This window comes from Dunckerocampus dactyliophorus, chromosome 15, assembly GCF_027744805.1.
Source record: "Dunckerocampus dactyliophorus isolate RoL2022-P2 chromosome 15, RoL_Ddac_1.1, whole genome shotgun sequence".
NCBI classification, from domain to species: Eukaryota; Metazoa; Chordata; class Actinopteri; order Syngnathiformes; family Syngnathidae; genus Dunckerocampus; species Dunckerocampus dactyliophorus.
In genome coordinates this window covers 14,675,098-14,692,014 of record NC_072833.1, presented here as the reverse complement: position 1 = coordinate 14,692,014, position 16,917 = coordinate 14,675,098, and the positions used below count along the sequence as shown (strand labels likewise).

Genomic DNA, 16,917 nt, shown 5'->3' with positions numbered 1-16,917 from the left:
TTTAGGACACAGAAATAAAACTTTTGATTAAATAAATGCTCTATTCCAAACAGTGGGAACAGTGCGTTGCAACATGGCTAGTTAAACAATGCTGAACAGTGAGTGTAATATAACTAGTTCAAAAGTAGCCTACTGGAAAAGTCATTCATCGCAGTCCTCCTCCACGTCCTCTTGTAAACTAAAAACACTTGTCAAAAGTCATTTTGACAAGCATCACAATTGAACAGCCTCATAAACTCTTAAGAAGTTGGAGTAATTTTACATTTGATCAAACTTACTTAAGATGTGTCATAGATCGCTGCTTAAGACTTAAAAACATGATATTGGCTTCCACTTCACTTGTACACGTCACTACTTCTTTAAGCTGTACTCTTAGCATTATGGGAAATGTAGTTTTTGCCATAAATTAGCCCCATCACTGTACAAGCCGCAGGGTTCAAAGCATGAGAAAAAAGTAGTGGCTTATACCCCGGAAATTACAGTAATTTGATTGCCCCTCTACAGCTTCATTTGGGATACACACATGCAGGTGCACGAACACAGCGCGTGTGTGTGTCCCCTCATAAAACGGGGAAACACTGGTATACCTGTGAGGTGGTCTGACTCATAGGGCCTGTCCACATGGGAACGTTCTCAGGTTGAAACAGTTTTATTTATTTTATTTGATTTGATAATTTCCGCCTTTCATCCATACAACAACACTATTCTGGGTACCATGAAACTGTATTTTTTGGAAACGGATTCCAGAGAGTGGAAATCTAACAACGGCACGTTGTCGTTGTCGTGTGGGCAAGCAGGAGAACCATGACTTTGGTGCCTTGTCGCCATCACGTGACCAGAAGTGACTGTGTACTGCTGCCAAAAAGCCAACATAATAGCTGAATACTTCGACTGGCATGACTCCTAGTTGACATTGTGTTGGTTTTTTTGTCTTTTATTCCAAAGTGACACGCAGAAATAATTCCACTTCGTCGTCAGTCCAGACAAACCGGACAAGCAGAAGACAGACAATGCATGCTTTCTTTCTTCTTCTATAGTTTTGGTGTGTCACGTAGTTTTGTCTGTGTGTCTGTTTACAGCGCCACATGTAGGAGTGCCTTATGTATTACATCAGTTTCACCCAGTGATTCGTTCCCGTGTGGACAGGACTATTTACTGATCCAACACTGTGTGGCCATGTTTTTTTTTTTTTCAACCCGCCAAAAAACAAACAAACCCAAGAGCGTTCCTGTGTGGACGGGGCCTTAGTGTCACAGTCTGTCTGCAGTGAGCAATTCTTATGTAACAGGAGATTCCATAAAAGGATCGCCTGCGTTGACTTGCATCTCGCCTCCCTCTCTTCCCCCTGCTGATTTGTTCAATGGCTGCTCAATTAAATATTCTCCAAAACACTTTTTTTCCCCTCTTGTCTGCTTCCATGATCCATTGCCTGCTCACTTTATCTCTGTCCCTTTGGCTGCATCCCATGGCCCACCACCACCACCGACCCCTCCAACCACCTCCTATCAGGCCATCTGCTTTCTCATCTCTTTTTGCTCTCCAGCACAAATAGTAAAAATGCTAGCACTTGCTGGCTGTGGGCCAAATCAACATAATGATAATCAATATAGGCAGAGGATTATGTCATGTGCCATCATATGTGACTGTGTAGCACCTGACTCATTTTGTCTTGCTTGTCTTGCTTGTCCTGGACAGCGGGCTGCACGGTGGTTAGCATGTTGGCTACCCAGTCAGGAGATCGGGAAGACCTGGGTTTGAATCTTCGTTGGGCATCTCTGTGTGCCGTTTGCATGTTCTCCCCGTGCATGCGTCCCACATTCCAAAAACATGCATGTTAGGTTAATTGGAGACTCTGAATTGTCCATAGGTGAATGGTGCCCTGCGATTAGTTGGCGACCAGTCCAGGGTGTACCCCGCCACTTGCCCGAAGGCAGCTGGGATAGGCTCTGGGGGGAAAAAAAATGGATGGGTGGATGTCTTGGACAGCTTTGCAGTGCATTGTGGGAAGTTGAGTGAAGTCTTTCCTCCTTAACAGAATTAAAATAAATATCTTTCTTGAACAGACCTTTTGTCCTTAAAACACTATAAATTCAGTTTGGACACTATGCATAGATGTTAAATTAAAAAAACGTACACATAACTTGTGTTTTGAGGACAGGACATAATTATTACAATGACAGCAAAAGCATTACTACTATTGCTATGTTCCTTGTGTGTGTGTGATATCCACTTGTACCTTCCCCAAGCACTGAACTAACCACATTCCTTCTTTTTTAAAAGACAAAACATCACTGCGGTAAAAATTCACATTTGGCATCCGAAGACCAGAAGCTACAGTAGGCGGATAGCTAGCTATCGGCAAGCTGAGGTTGAGTGACAGCCAAGGCAAATGCTAGATGGTGCTTATGCTTATGTAAATGTTTGCCTTTTCCGGTTGACCTTCACATATAAACTCTTGGCCAGTGTTGCAGTGTTGTAGGTCTGCTTATTATAAGTAACAAAGAACGACCGTTCGGCTTCCTTCAGTCATGTTGACTGAACTAATTATGTCTTTAATGCTGCGACAGACACAGTTGTCTGTCTTTCTCTGCATTCTTGAGTGATCTGGCAGTAATTTAGATTGTAGCTAAAGTTATATTAGCTTGAACATCTACTAGCAATGTGCAAGCAGCAAACATTTATTTTTCCACAATTATGACCCACCTGGCCACAATTAATTCAGGGTTATATCCCATCGTGTACTGTAGGCTGATGCTTGCGCAGAACACCGGCTCTGATCTGGTAGTGCTTACATGCAAGAGAGAGAACTAGTTTCCAATTGCATAATCTAGGTATGTTAATCTGATTCTTAAAAGCCAAATATGATCTAATTAAGGTTGTTTACAGTACATGCGTGTTCTAAAGTTAGCTTTAAGCCAATTCATGCAATATTGTGTTTTTTTGTCATGCATGTAAATGTATTAGTCAAAGCCAAAGCCAAACACGATTTAGTTAAGGTGTTAACATTAGGGATGCTCTGATCAGGGTTTTATGCTGCCAATTCCAATACCAATCATCCATGAGTGAGATCGGCCAAAACCGATAACATGGATGAACTGTACATTTTTCAATTTATTTATGATTAGTGCTATTGGCCAGGGTCGCCGTTAGAGAAGTCTAAGGGCCCCAGGCAAATAGGTAATTATTAAAAAATAAACATTTGGGCAGATATATACAGACCTGATCAAAATCTTAAGACCAGTTGAAAAATTGCTAGAATTAGCATTTTGCACATTTTGCACATCATCTTAATGAGGTTTTAAGTAGAGCTACAATATGCAAAAGAAAGAAGGCGGAGTGAGACAAAAAGCACTTTGAAAAAGTATTTATTGAAAAAAACAATTAAACTGAAATAGGCTGTTTATCAGCTGATCAAAAGTTTAAGACCATTGCTTAAGAAAGCTCTCCAAAACCAGAACAAAAAATGTTCCCAGTAGGACTCAGTAATGAGTTGCTTCATCGTTCTTGTTAATCATTGAAAAAATTGGTTTGGGCATGCTTGATGTGAGTGTTTCGTGGAGGCTAGTGGGAACATTGCTCCAAGTGGTGAAGAAGGGCATCAACTGTCTGGAAACTGGAAACTTCCCTTGCCATCCGTCCCCAAATGTTCTCTATGGTATTTAAATGAGGGGAACATGCAGGATGGTCCAAAAGAGTGATGTTATTCTCCCTGAAGAAGTCCTTGGTCAAGCGAGCATTGTGAACTGCAGCGTTATCCTGTTGAAAAAGCCAGCTGTTACCACACGGACGAGGGCCCTCATTCATGATGGATGCCTGCTGCAACATCTGTACGTAAGCAGGCGCCATTTGACGACCCTGCACCACCTGAAGCTCCAGTGTTCCACTGAATGAAAAAGCACCCCAGATCCTGATGGACTCCCCTACACTGTGGCGGGCAGAAAACATCTCAGGTGGGATCTCCTTGTCATGCTAGTAACGTTGGAAGCCATCTGGACCGTCAAGGTTACATTTTTTCCCATCAGACAATAAAACTTTCTTCCACCTTTCAATGTCCCATGTTTAGTGCTCGCTGCCAAATAAAAAAAAAAAATCAGTCTAATGGATGTTTGCTACAAATTACTTGCTCAATTTTTTTTGCCTCACTCCCATTTGTTCTTTTTGCATTTTGAATCTCTACTTAGAACCTCCTTGAGATCCAACAGTGCAAAATGTAGAATCTTCCAATTTTTCAGCTGGTCTTAACATTTTGATCAGGAGTGTAAATGCAGTGTTGGGCAATTTACTTAAAACAAGTAATTAGTTATAGTAACTAGTTACTTGAATTTAATTAGTAACGAAATTACTCCTTAAATGTAATTAGTTACAAGAGTAATTGTTCTGTTAGTTTTTGGAAAAATCATAAAATTTGTCAAAGAATTTGGATGTACCTTTTGTAGTGCTGTTGAGAAATATTTAATGATAAGAGATTTACAAAGGGGGCGGACACATGCATACTCTACATAATATAATATACACTTCACATGTATATTCATGCCTTTTACATCAATAATGCTGAAGTAGTGACTGTACTTCTGTCCTGAAAACAAGTTTTACCTTGACAGACTGCTTCATATTCTTCATTGTTGCCTCTAGTTCTCTTGTGTGGCTGTGGCGCACGTCTTATTACTTGTATGTCTCCCGTCTATGATGTCATCAGCAATTGGAAATACATATAATACATATAAATGATGAATGAAATGCATGTAAATGATGGATGAACATGATAAATGAACATTTATGGTTACTTTTACCTTCATTGAAGACCTGACTGTACCCAAAGACACAATGTGGCAGCAAGATCAACAGGGATCATCTTTGTGGTTTGCCCAATTCAATAGTGTTTCTCACCTTGCTGGCATTTGCATCTTTCTTTGGCTCCATTTTGGGTTATTGAAGTGAGAAAAACTATTGAATTCATAAAATAACTCATGGCAAAACCAGCAGGTAGTGTCCGTGTTTGTCTTGCTCCCACATCGTATCTTTGGGAACAGTCATGTCTTCAGTGAAAGTAAAATTTAATATTTATTTCTCCTTTTCAATCATCATTTATATGTATTTATATGCATTTCAAATGCTATACTGCATGTACAACTAAAATTTACTTTTGTGTATAATATAATTAATATAGTTTTGTGTTAACATTGTGTGCCTTCTGGAATGGATTAATTAGATTTCTTATGTGAAGAAATTATTTGGTTAATGTACGTTTTGGTTAGAGTCAGACGTTCTGGAGTGGATTAACGACGCTAACCAAGGTTCCACTGTATTTAGATTACAGTAACGCTGTGATTTTTAACGTGGCCACTCCCAACACTGGGTATATGTCATCTACTAGTATTATGTTGGACAAGTACAGAGTTACAGTGTATATGTAAAAAGTGGATAAAGTGCACAACAGCGGCCTTAGAGCCACAGGCGTGGACACAGCTCGTTAGCATTAAAGCTACAGACACGCACGACTGTGTTCCCAGTAGGACTTACTAAAACAACTTCCAAACTGTCTAGCATCAAGGCTAGATTTTTCTGTGAAAAATACTGTACTATAAAATGGGACCCTTAAAGACCATCAGAGTCCTCCAGACAGCATCATAAGTGTGTGTATGTTGTGTATGTTTGCAGCTGTTTGTGTTCTACATGTAGTGGTATGTGTGCATGTGCACAGTCAATGTGCAGCATCAGCCACTATAGCTGGCTCATACTCAGCTGCTATGTACCACGGCTCGTGCTTTCTGGAAGTGCTCTGGTACCCCGTCTGCCTCATAAGGAGCAGGAGGGAGCGGTGCTGGTTTGTGTGTGTGTGTGTGTGGGGGGGGGCTCTATAGGAGTAAGCGGGTGCAGTCGGAGCACCTATATTTCCTCCTGCCGCTGCGCTGGTCAGAGAGTGCATGCAGGCGCTCCCTGCTGTATTTTCAATCCCATCATCCTTCTCTCTCCCCCTCTCTCTCTCTTCTGGTTTTTTCTCCACGCTCTGGAATTTCATCTTCCATCCGCACGTGGCTGGCGCTCTGCGTGTGTGTATGTGTGTGTGTGTGTGTGTGTGTGCGCTTCTTTGGAAACATCTCCCAATAAAGAAACGCAAACATGAAATGTGTGTAACATTGCCAACCATGGGACACTTCTTATCCCGCTGTCGTTTGTCAATAGTACCTTTTGTACCATTAAACATGAACAAACATATTTTGAATAAATAGCACATGGTCAAACTCACGTACTGTTCCAGTGTGGGCGCACAATACTACCAGTGGTATTTCTTGCTTATGTGTTATTTAGAGCGCGTCTTTAAAGCAGTTTTATTGTTATTATTGTTACGCAAGACATCCATACTGAATGTCGGGTCAAAGCGCTGCAGCAATCGTGTGCATGAGGCGTGGAGGTAGAGTGTGAACACCAAGTCTCCGTCTGCTCTACAATCCCATCTGTTTGACACACAAGAGGAGTGGGGGGAGTGTGTAGTGGTGGTGGTGGGAGGGAGGAGACGAATGAGAACGAGGCCAGATCAGGCTGAGGGAGGGATGTGGAGGTGGAGAGAGGGTGGGGGGTATTGGTGTGTGTGTGTGTGTGTGCTGTTTAGAAAAAGGCAGGGAGAAAAAAAAAATCAGAGGCTGGGGGGTTGGGCTCCATTGGGCTGCATGTGTGTGTGCGTGTGTGTTTGTGCTCGTGTGTGAGCTCTCTGTTCCTTTCCTTTCTTTGTTTGACTACTGAGTGGGGAAAAAAGCGAGACAGAATATAGAGAGAGGGTGAGCAGGAGAAAACACACAAGAGGGGGAAAAAGATCCCAAACAAGTGTCACTCTTCTTACATATTTTTTTTTTACAAGAAGACAAAGAGGATTTGTTTGATTGGCTTTTTTTCTGCAGACTGCACAAAAATATTTTAGTTACAATTAGTGTCATATCTTGGAGTGGAGTGTGTTTAGTGCATTGACTAGCTGACTGTGTGCGTATTTGAGTGTGTGTGCCTGTGTGTGTGTGTGTGTGTGTGTGTGTGTGAGCCAAGGTAGTGGGGGCAGGCAGCCTGAGCAATTTAAAGGGAAAACACACAGCACACAAAGCTGGGAGTGCAGGCAGGCAGCAGGAACGCTGTGGAGCTGCTGGGAATCTACTGAGCTGGCTGCCGCTTATCCGACGGACCCCTTTTGGATCTTTTTTGTCCCACGCCGAAGTCCCCATCACCTCACCCCAGTGTCCCGTCCAAGCACGGTAAGACAAGCCTTCCCTGCCGGCTGGCCAGCCGTCAGACAATAGCGAAGGGGAAAGTTGTGTACCAGATGGAGAGGAAGCTAAGCTAAAGGCTAGCAGGCAGGAAGGAATGCAGCACAAAGGGAGCTTGTGTGCTCCAGCTGGGTTTATGCATGTGTGTGTGTGTGCCTCTTTGTGGACGGGACGGAATGTTTATGTCACAGGGCGTCCCAAACTTTTGCATGTGAAGGAAGCCAAAAAGCAGGCTTGTACAGAGGAGAAGTCTTGGAATTGTCATGGTGTCGTAAAGCTCAGTTGGAAAGCAGCAGGAATTTGAAACCTCATTTAAAAGGCCAACAAAGGAGTCAGGTTTGCTCCTCAGGCATCAGACATCAGGATTTTGGTGATCCTGTTCTACTGATTTTGATATTTTTGCCTCTTTGTGTCCTTTTTGTCTTACATCCATGCCCACCCACTCCAGTTTGCACAAAGGATTCCTACACTCCTTAGTTCAGCTGATGTGACCATGGTGAATGGTGACAAGTGACTGACAGCTTTACCTTTTCATCTGCATCTCTTATGAGAGTTCAGGAAGTGTGTGTCATGAGATTCAGTGTGTTGTGGTCACTCAGCTTGTTCTGATCACACTCGGCTGGTCTGCGGTCAGCACCTGTTTTGTAAGCATCCAGCTAAAAGTAGCCGGCTCTGTGTGTTTGTGTGTGTGATTGTGTGCTCCCCTTTGTGTAAGAGTGTGAGAAATACAACACTTGTTCTGGTGTCTGCCTGCAGATAATGATTGGCGTGTGTGTGTGTGCGTGCGTGTGCATGTTGTCCCTACGTTTAAATCATTGTAAACGTTCCTAGAATAAAACCGCTTTCTAGACATCTCATGTGTACTACTGTAAACTGATACTGTACGCACGCACACACACACACACACACACACACACACACACACACACGTGAGCACCCGGCTTGCACATGCGCACACTTCTACATGATACACTATTCCATTTGCAGTCCCCCCCACTCCACCTCCTGAGGGGATTTGGTCCTTCATCCTTCTCCGGAAGTGGAGCATCTTCACCTCTTTTTACATTTTCGATCCCCGCCCTTACTTCCCCTTCAGCTGTAGTCATCCCGCAGTGGCGTGCCAGGCACAGTTCAGCCAGGGTTGCCCCATTTGGAACTACAGGGCGCTAATGCTAATCTGTTTACACTTGCACTGCTGCTTCCTATGCAGTCTCCACAACATGCTACATTATTATTATTATTACATTAACTCATATGACCTGCATGCTAAAGTCAGTTAGACTGGAATTGATTAGGATTGAGTTGTGATTGAGTGGAGTAGCTTTATGCTTTCAGTGATTACATTTTTAGCTGTAGATAGTCAAGGCAATATGGCATGGTGAGGTGTTAATTTAGCAGTTTTATTGGAAGCATGCCAGTGTCAGGTCAGTGTGTTATCATGTTGCGCTATAGTATGGCCAAAATTAGAAATGTGTTGCAGATAAATGTGCACGTGATGACAGTGGTCTGTGAAGCCACTTCCTGCTCCGCCCACCCGCGCCCCTGCCTTTTCCTCGCCCTGCTCTTCCTCTGCAGATGTGCACACACACAAGATGTGACATGTAGGGGTGTGTTTTTCTCTGTGTGTGTCGCTCCCTCCTTGTAACCCTCCTCGCCCGCGGGGGCTGTCCCCTCACAGCTGAAGGGGGAGATTGTGCATTCATTGGAATGGAGAGAGAAAGGAGGGAGTGATTGAGTGTGCTGGCTGCATAGAGAAGAAAAAGAGAAAGGGGGGAGGGGCCAGCTGATGCCTTGTGTTTAAAAACAGGAGGGTGGTGGTGGTGGGGTGGAGGCGCAAGGGGTGAGGAGCAGACAGCCGTGGAGGAGGTGAGGGGAGGCTGGCTGGCGCCGTCTACAACGGCTTGCTGTACTGTTATGTTACTCTCGATGTAAATAAATGTACATTTGCTCAGGAAGTGGGGGAAAGCCCTTGTTATTAGGCACACCTGGACCACCTGATGACATCAAAAAGCCACAACCACAAGAATGCACTAAATTTTCACCTCAAAACTGAGCTTTATGTATGCATGCAGGTGTATTTAATGAAGGGACCATTATGAGTATACACAGTGTTCCTATCAGAGCTAAGAGTACACTATATGAAGTCTGGCACCATCTGGCCTCTTTGCAGGGTGTTGTAATTTTCGGCACATGCGTGGAATTGCATACAGGAGTTGTTAAGAGGGAGTATTTTTCCTGACTTTCTGCCAGTTGCTTCATGATCCAAAGGGGGCCGCGGTATATACTATACACACGCTTTAAACAGTAGCTGCATTTTGTTCTAAAGGCCTCGTTGGGTCACTGAGTTCAGTTTGTTACATGGCAGCAGGATTAGCTTTATGTGCTTAATTCTATTATGCATTGGCAGATTAGCTTTTTTGGCCTGGTTACTAATGACAAACGCAAGAGCACACGAGGTAGCCGCGGGTGTAATTAGCCTGGTAGAAGGCGGACTATACGGTGCAGGGGCAAGGATGACAACTTCCAGTGCCATTGGTCGGTTTGAGCCTGCGAGAGAAAGAGCGGAGGGGAGCAGAGGTGGTGTTGTGCTGAGTGTGCACATAGCGTCTTTGTGAGATGTAGCATGGGCGAGCTTTGTTGATGTGATCATGATAATGGCTTCCAGTTGTGCCAGTCGGATCAAGGCTACTTGTGATAGATTGACAGAACTCATGGATGTTGTGTACGCTGTATTGTTGACTGGCTAACACAGGTGTGTGTGCGCTGCATGAAGGTCAGAGGTCTTTAAGCTTGTGTTTGTCAAAGAATAACATGTGATGTTATAATGCATATTCCATACATTCGTCTGCATTGCACAACTGTTGTTACCCTTCCCTTCTTTTTTTCTAATGAATTGTTTGTGGCATTTATCAGGAAGAAAAGTTGACTGCAACATCGTCAGTGTCACTGTTAATGAAGTGCCAGTAAAGTGTTCCCCATGCCTTACCTCACTGGTTGCACTGGTTCCTCTGGTTTCACACACGTTTTCTCTCAGCTACACATATTTGCTTCTACACACTCACGATACAACATGAGATATGAGTGACTCCGCCTTGACTTCTATCAATGCAGATGAATGCATTAACCTGGTTGTGACGGCTCCTTCTCTTCCTCCACCTGTACACCTTCCTCACTGCGGTTCCTCCCCAGGGACAGCCTCTTTAACCCAGTTGCACAGTGAACCCTTACCCCACCGCTGGCTTGTGTAACTCGGAAGATAATGCAGTTTGTGATACTCAAGTCAAGTCAGCACCGTAGCCACACCACGACTCGCTTTTGCTTGGTGAGAATCACATACATTTTTCATACCGTTGTGTCTCTGTTCATTTGTGCTTGATATAGCTGAGTTTTGCAACTCAACGACAATCAGGTCGGAATGTTTCTGAGAATCTCTGTGAGTGTGAGGAGGACAGCGGGTGCACTGTGACCTTTATGGGTCTGGCTCTGCGTGTATACGCCCCCCAGACTGGTAACATGATCTGTCCCGTGTAGTGGAGCCCCTCCATATTCTCCCTGTCTGTCTGCACCCTCCTCCCTCTCCTTCCCCCGTCTTCTTCCTGCAGTGTCTGCTTGCAGCCTTCTCTTATTTCTTTGCCCTCTTTCATCCCTCCATCTCTTGTCTTCTTCTTTTTTTACCAGTGTAAGTCCAGTGTCAGTCAGAGCTAAAGTACAGCTGTCCAATCCCTCAGTGTGGTGGTCCAAACGGCTTTTGGCTCCACACACACACACACACACACACACACACACACACACACACACACACACACACACACACACACACACACACACACACAACTCATTACCTCTTATTACCTTTACAGGCATTAGAAAAACCTGAATTATTGCATGTATTTGGGTGAATTTCTTTGTTAAAACTTATATAAACACCTAAATTAGATTGAGTTGGGCTTTTTAAGGGTCAAATTAACACATGTAGACCATGTGATTGGAAACTGGAGTCCTCTTGTACACACTTACATTACCGTAATAGTGCAGCCTTAATAACATTAATTTCACAAGAGAAGAAGATGTAGTAACCAGTATTTTTAAAATTATATGGATAAAATGGCAGAACAACAGAAGAAGCCAGTTTTATTATGTGACATGGATGCCTGAGCACATCTCCGTTGGGTAGAAATGTATAAAACAGCCATGTTTTAACTCCAAAACAAAATTTTTGTTTTCAACATTGAATTAAAATGGTCTAAAAATAGTCTGCATTTTGTTAGTCACTGATAAATAGACAACAACAATAACGGTGGTAGATAACATAAAACGTATTCTCTGCTTCTTGTTGCCCTAAATAAAGTTTTAAAAAATATTTAATTGATTAAAATATCCGTGAGTGAGAAGAAATACAAACTTTATTTAATGATGTAAGAATGGAATTCCCAATGCCATTGACAAGTAATCCATGAATGAATTATAAGTACAGTCGTTCCCTGTTTCTAGTTATAATTGGTTCCAGACCTGACCGTGATAAGTGAATTTCCGCAATATAGGTTTCAATTCCAGATCTGGGTTCGTGTCTCCGTTTGGGCATTTCTGTATGGAGTTTGCATGTTGTGCTTGCGTGGGTTTTCTCCGGGTACTCCGGTTTCCACCCACATTCCAAAAACATGCATGTTAGGTTAATTGGAGACTCTAAATTGTCCATAGGTATGAATGTGAGTGTGAATGGTTGTTTGTCCTGCATGTAATCCGCCTCTCGCCTGAAGTCAACTGGGATAGGCTCCAGCATACCCCTGTGACCCTATTGCGGACAAGCGGTGTAGAAAATGAATACATTAAAGCATTCAGTGTTAATAAATATAATATTTTTGTAGTTAAAGCATATAAAACCTGTTTATGACTTTCTAAATACATTTTTAGAGCCCTGTAGACATGAAATATCACCCCATAGTCACCTTTACACTCCTATCATTCATTTTTTACACCACATTGTGGAACACTTATGCTGCAGGGACTCGAGAGTGCCGCTAGTTAGCAAGCTAGCGAGCTAAACAGTTAGGCCCGAGTTTATTTCTAAACTTAAGAAGTCAGAAACTTACCACGTCCACATGTAATGGGAGGAGAACTTTTTTCCGCTCTATCATGTCGGACATGCCATGGATGACTTTGTGACTTTATGCAGTGTTAAGGTAATGTAATGTCTCAGTTATTGTCATTACTGCCGCATAGTGAACAGAATACTACATATCACTTATATTTTTAGATGTTTTGACTAATAATAGACCATAGTGTACCACGAAACAGCGATCATTAATTAATACATTTCTGAAAACTTGCGATACAGCGGGAGTGATAATCAAACCGCAATATTGTGAGGCATGAATGTAATTCACTACGTAGTTGAAAGTTTGTTTTTAAATAGTCAGTCAAAGCAACCCACTCAATATATTTCCATAGAAGTTTAAAGTATCATAGACACAATAGGAGCAGTCAGAGGTTTTGCTCTATGCGTTTGAGGAGCACCGTAACTACAAGAGCCAAAGCAAATGTCATTTGAACATACATTAAAACCTTATCAATGGCATGTAACAGCAAAAGGTGGTCTCCTCAGAAATGTATGAATGGGATCCGTTATATTGCGTTGTGGAGACTGACACGTATCGATGGTGGCATATACATGCAAAAGGGAACTGGTTTTTGCTACATGCTTCATAGAACAACAGCAAACAGTGGGAGACGTCTGTGTAGGCTCTCAGTCGTACAGGAGTTGTCCATCGAGGGAAAGGCTTCTTGAGACGTCATCTGTACTTCTGTGAAGAAGGTGTCGGACGTTTCGCTCCTTATCCGAAGAGCTTCGTCAGTGAACAGTGAAGCTCGCTGACGAAGCTCTTCGGATGAGGAGCGAAACGTCTGACACCTTCTTCACAGAAGTACAGATGACGTCTCAAGAAGCCTTTCCCTCGATAAACAGTGGGAGACTTCTTGTCAGTCATACAAACACTTTGTCTCTGTGGGGGAGGCGGGGCCGCTAGCATACACACAGCAAAAGAGTGGAGCCTCGTGAGGAGCAATGCATGTGAGCGTGAATGTGAATGTGCAAGTGCATGTAGTAGAAATTAGGAGGGAAAAGGATGCTTGCAAAGCCAAATGCCATAGCCCCCGTGTGGGAATATTAATGAGCAAGGTCAGCCCATCAACACTAACAAGCCTGCATGCTGAATTTATCCGAAACTGGTAGCAACATAAAAGGAAACAAAACCAACTTGCCCACCTCAAACATATCCACCTGACCCCTCTTTTTCATGGGAAAAAAAACTACACATTGAGATTCAGAGCCTTCGTCCTGACAGTCAACGCTCACTGGGATGTTTGGTCAACAAAGTAAATACAAATGGAACATACATATTAAAGGAAATATTGCATTATTATGATACATGATTAGATACTACTGTTATTATTATTATTATTATTATTATCCAGTGTTCCCTCGTTTATCACAGGGGATAGGTCCCCAAAATAGCCAGCAATAAGTGAAATCCGTGAAGTAGCCAACTTTTTTTCAATGATTATGTAAGTTTTAAGGCTGTAAAACTCCTCGCCATACACTTTATACACTTTTCAGAAAGGCATTACCATTTTTTCACATTTCTCTTGTTTAGATACTCTAAGTTCAAACCTTCGTTTGAATTTTAATGCTCAACCTACGAGGTTGGACACAATTAAGTGACCCACGTGTATTTCACTCCTCTGACCGTGCCTCTTCGTCCTGGTTGCGCTTTGCTGAAGTGTTTTTTTATCCTTGTTAAAACATATAGTTGCTCTAGTCTCGTCCTCCACATTCTCCTTCAACTGAAGATTCATTTACAGTGTTCCGTAATGCCGCTCTACGGCCGCGTAACGTCTACCTCCCTTCAGCATGTCCACAAGTCCAACTTTTTGTGCGATGGTTAGCATCTTCTTCTGCCTGTTGGGTACAGTACGCTTCGTCGACATTGTGGGTCGGGGAGAAAACATGCAAACATGCAGAGTTCAGAGTCTCTGCAAGCTGTTTGCTAGCGATCAGACAACAAGAAACACGGCAGTTCGGCACGGAGATTGAATTGAAAATGGTCTGCAGCCAATCAGGAGGCAGAAGACAATGGGCGGGTTCTCCTTTAGTCAATAAGGACGTACAGCACAATGCGCAGGTTCTCCCTTAACCAATAAGGACGCAGAACACAATGCGCATTCAAACGCTGTAAAAAAAAAAAAAAAAACACAAAAAAAAACGCAAAACAGTGAGTCCGCTAAAGGTGAACTGCGATGGAGTGGGGGACAATGTATATATCATCATAACAGTGGTTTATTTGGTCTCAAAAAATGTTGACAATAATATTGTTTACTGTCCATTTGTGGGACAATATACATTTCAAAACGCACCTGCATTGTTTTGTGACTTGGTTAAAAGGTTCTTTGTCCTGTCACATTTTTTCATTGTACTTTTCTAACAGCCCAAATATACAGGCATTCCTCGTTTATTGTGGTTAATTGGTTCCAGGCCTGACCGTGATAAATGAATTTCTGCAAAGTAGGATTCCTTATTTATAAATAAAATATTTTGCAGTTACAGCATAGAAAACCTGTTTTGGACTTTTTCAAACATATTATTAGAGCCCTCCAGACATGAAATAAAAACGCATACAGTCACCTTTGCACTCGTATTATGCAATATTTTAACATTACTTGTACAAAACTACAGTGACAACTACATGATTGGACAAGCCGACTTTTTAATTTAACTGAGTCACAAAACAATGCAGGTACATTTTTAAATGTATTATAACTTTGCATGCATGACCTAAGCACGATGCTTTTAAATGTGTTAACTTTTTTCCACAAATTGAAACAAAAACTAAAAATCATAAAAGATAAAACAATAACGGTAGTTTTCGCTGCTACTATTAATCATTTATGTTAATGTATAGTTATAAAAAGATTTAATAGTTTTATGTTTACCCTAAAATAACTACAGTTCCCATAATGCATGGTGAGCTTCCAGGAAGTTGTGAAATACTGTAGATGCTATTATCACATGTTTTGAAGTCATATGCAGCGATCATGTTTTGATCTGACGTATTTGAAATAACTTTGTAACTGAAATGACTTTTCCGATGGAAAAAACAGCCAAATGTGACGAGCAAGTAATGCTGGGAACACCTAGTTAGGAAGGTTTACAGTGTGCTTAAAGTTCTTAATGTGCAGTTCCAATCCTGCCTTGCGCATTGCCACTTAAAGATTACTTGTATAAATCATTCACACACTGTAAAATTCAATTGGTTGACCTTACTTAAAAAAACATGCAAATCGAATGCCTTGAAAAACTAAGTAAATGTAACTTTATAGCCATAGTTGACCACAATAGATGTTTATGTTTTACTTGATACACTCAAGTGAGATGAACTTTTAAAAATAAGTTTGTTGTAATCTGAGTTGAGAGTGCTTTTGGATTTTACAGTAGTAGCGATGCCATAGTTCACTGTCTAATTTATATAATATTGCAATTTTGATTGGGTCCGCCTCATTGGAGCATTTGGGTTCTCTTTATTATTTTGGAGCGATGCTGAGGCACAAAGAGGTGGAGGAGAAGTGAGGGCAGGTCCCCAGCATTGCACATCATAAATAAAATGTCAGCAACGCCGGCGCATGTTAGCCAGTGTTCAGGCTAGCGTGAAATCTGCTCTCGCTCCACTCCTCCCTCCCTGTCTTATCTCTCCTCGCTGCCATGCGCTCACCCTTTGTGTGTGTATGTGTGCGTGCGTGCACAGGGTAATTGAGGTGTGTGACCTTGCTGTAGGCCTGGCAGGTGTGACGGGAGGCAGGCAGGAGGGATGGCAGACTGATAGCCTGCTTGTTTTTATATATGTTAATGTGTGCAATTCTGCAGTGGGAAGAAATATAAGTGTGGATGGGGGTTTGTAAGCACATTCTTTCTTGTGTACATGCATAGTGTTACAATTAATACAATTAGACATTTCTAAGACTACATCTTTGCATAATTCATTGGTCGTGTTTGTGTTCATGTTTGCACAGCGCCCTCTATCTGTCGTGTGTGCCGAGCTACACTTGACCTCCTGACACACATAATAAAGCCAAAATTAGAGTGGGCCCATGTGGTGTGCTTATGTAGCTTTGGGTGGATGAGTGGGCTCCAGCACTCAGCCAAGCCCTCAAACGAGCGTCCGGGTGACGTAAGCTCTTTGAATGCATCCGTAATTAAAATAATGTCCCATAATGCTTGATTGATGCGCAGGCCTTTAGCATCTATCTGCATTGCCATGTTGAGGCGGAGCTAAAAGGCAATGTGCCCCCACACGCCCATACCTCCCATCCTCTCTTCTTCTTCATCACGGTTGCTCCATTACACCGCCAAACTCCCCCCACCTCTTCCCTGCCTCTGTGCACAGTGGCAGTATGCATCTGTGTCATGTCACTGGGTTCTGGCGTCCCAGTGTAACCCCTCCTCCCTCTCCCACACACACATATAGCTTCTCTCGCTGTCATCTCCAACCTCTTCATCCTCCGCTTGCCTTCCCCATCCTCGCTCTAGACACACATTCTTTTAATATTCTCCCATCATGCAGTGCAAACACACACGCACACACACGCACACACACGCACACAGTCCTAGTACCAAACA

At 42.7% G+C, this 16,917-nt stretch overlaps 1 protein-coding gene across 9 annotated transcripts in view; it reads left to right on the top strand.

Annotated features, from left to right (window-relative positions):
• LOC129167858 (lysine-specific demethylase 6B-like) overlaps window positions 1–16,917 on the top strand; it is a 64,676-nt gene that overhangs the window by 18,926 nt on the left and 28,833 nt on the right. Inside the window, exon 1 of one of the 9 annotated variants that reach the window (XM_054752476.1) lies at window positions 6,588–7,238. The exons of 7 other annotated variants lie outside the window; for them this stretch is intronic. The gene's annotated coding sequence lies outside the window, so the exon portion shown is untranslated. Of the gene's footprint in view, window positions 1–6,587; window positions 7,239–9,123; window positions 10,573–16,917 lie in introns of those variants that run through there. One more of the 9 variants, XM_054752475.1, reaches the window with a different exon arrangement.